Genomic DNA, 2,255 nt, shown 5'->3' with positions numbered 1-2,255 from the left:
CCCCATCAGCCACAGATTCCAAGTCCTGTGTTTGCCAGTCACTCACACGGTCTTGCCTCATCGCACCTCCTAATTTGTAGAGTGTGGTCACAGCCACTGTTCCCCTGAAGGGAGGCAGAGGACTGAGCTCCACACTTGCTGCAGAGGCCGAGGGCTAGTCCTCCAGGGCTGCTCCAGTTCCTGAGTCCTGTAAGCTCAATTCAGGATGGAGCGGAGATGGGTCGTTTCTCATACCTTTAAGAATTAAAAGAAAAAAATCTATCATACCTTTATCATCTTCAGAGAGAGAGAGAGGCATTCTTATTTTTTTCTTTCCCCATTTTATAGGTGGGTAAATGGAGGCGCAGAAACTTTAGGTATGCCTCTAGGTCACACAGAGAGGCCTCTGGCCAGGCCAGTCTGTCCTCAGAGCTTATGGCATGCACATGTGGGGTTAGGAGATTTTTATCTCTTTCACGGAAGGATCACTGGCCTGGGCTCCATCACTGCCCCCTGTGTAACCACAGCTGTCCTCCTGTTCCTGGGCCTCAGTTTCCTCAACTATAAGAAGTGCTTTGACACTCTCAATGGGAAAGAATCCCAAGCTTTATGGACTGACCTGCAGGTAGGTTTTCTTGGTTATTTCCTGACTTATATAAAACATTCAGGGCAGGCATTGGTCAATGTTAAAAAGTAAGAGGGTTCCCATTAAAATCTGTGTTTTTGCCTTGTCTTGAAGAATCAGAATCCTTGGTCATCCTAGTGTTCCCAGCTGCTGACCACTGGCTGACGCTGGGAGCTGTTCCCTGTTAGGTGGAGCTGTTCCCTGTCCCCAGACCCCTTCAGCCAGTACCTTCACTACTGTGCTCTGCCTGCCTCAGAAACTCCTGCATTTGAGACCCCTAACTTGTGTGGTCAGCCCTGCTTTGAAACCTCTGCTCTGTTTCTTATCTGCAGTGTTCATTGGGCAAGTCACTTAGCTTCTCTGAACCTCAGCATGTGGCATCTGCAGAGGGCTCAGAGACCTTCCTGGCCTTCTGTCTATGCTGAGCAGACCCCATGTTGAGTACAGCTGAGCTTGATGGGGACAGTAAGAAAGCTCAGGGCCTTGCCCTCAAAGTGTACGCAGATGAGCTGAAACACAGGAAATGACTAAAGGGAAGCAGTGGACTGTGAAACCAGAGGGACCTGAGGTTGCTCCTGCCACTTCCTAGCTGTGTGACTTTGGGAAAGTTACTTAACTTCTCTGGTCCCCATTTCTGTAGATTCTTCAATCCTTGAAGCCTTACAATAGACAGGGAGGTTGTGGGGATGCAAGTGAGTTAATGTAGGGAAGTACAATACTTGGCATGCAGCGGTGGAACATAGGGCCAAAGGGGCACCGGTGAGGGAGGATCAGGCACTGAGATGGTCTTGGAGACTGGAAAGTTGAAGAGGGTGTGCACAGAAGGCTTTGCATATGAAGGGGGACAGAAATACAGGAATGAGAGAGAAGAGCTTGGTCAGACTACAGCTAGTCTGGGAGGGGCTGAGAGAGGTGACTGAGGGTTAAGGAAGTGGTCTGTGCGGCCAGACCCAGACAATGGGGAGCCAGGAAGTTCTTAGGCAAGGTCTGTCTCTGAAGTCAGTTGTGCTACAAAAGAATGCACTTAATGGCCCTACTTTTGGGGTTGATAAAAATATTATTCTCATACTTACCTGCAGGTAGATACTATGATCCAGAAGGTGCTTTGCCCAGGGCGAGGCTCACACATTGCACTCCTGGTGTGCTGAACCATGCAGTTTCCCCAAACATGGGAAACTTGATGGCATAACTCGTAATAGTGGAGGACTACGTTCACCCTTTCCGCTGGAAAAAATATTATTCTCAAAAATATTACTTTGGGGCCATGAGGACAGCAGTGCCTCCCAGATGCCCCCTGGATGTCAGGTACCAGGCTGAAATGAGGCAGACTTGGGTTTCAGGTTACGAGGGGCAGAGCCCAGCTCCACCCCTGTATACTCCTAGCAGAATTCCTTGAACCACCCGAGTCTCAGTGTCTTCATCCATTAAAATCAGGGGTGAACCACCTGAAGCCTTGAAGTTTCCTCTCAGTATGGGCTGTTCTGGTCTCTCACCTTCAATAGTGGATGTCTTGTTGTGGGGGGGAAGTTTCCCTAACCCCTGTCTGATGAGCTTGAACTACGACTTATTTGTGTGGCTGGTTGGGAGGCTGGGGGAGGGGTCCCCAACCCCCAAGCTGTCTGTTGATGGTGCAGAAATACACAAAGACAGA

The 2,255-nt window shown here is 49.5% G+C and overlaps 1 non-coding gene across 1 annotated transcript; it reads left to right on the top strand.

The window, feature by feature from the left end:
* Positions 1-1,669: 1,669 nt before the first annotated feature.
* Positions 1,670-1,826, top strand: LOC118725210. The gene has a single exon (XR_004989934.1). It is a non-coding gene; the product is annotated as a U1 spliceosomal RNA (small nuclear RNA).
* The last annotated feature ends 429 nt before the right edge of the window (positions 1,827-2,255 follow it).

Source organism: Pipistrellus kuhlii, unplaced genomic scaffold, assembly GCF_014108245.1.
Source record: "Pipistrellus kuhlii isolate mPipKuh1 unplaced genomic scaffold, mPipKuh1.p scaffold_m20_p_2, whole genome shotgun sequence".
In the NCBI taxonomy this organism is placed as follows: domain Eukaryota; kingdom Metazoa; phylum Chordata; class Mammalia; order Chiroptera; family Vespertilionidae; genus Pipistrellus; species Pipistrellus kuhlii.
This window is presented reverse-complemented; position numbering and strand designations above follow the sequence as displayed.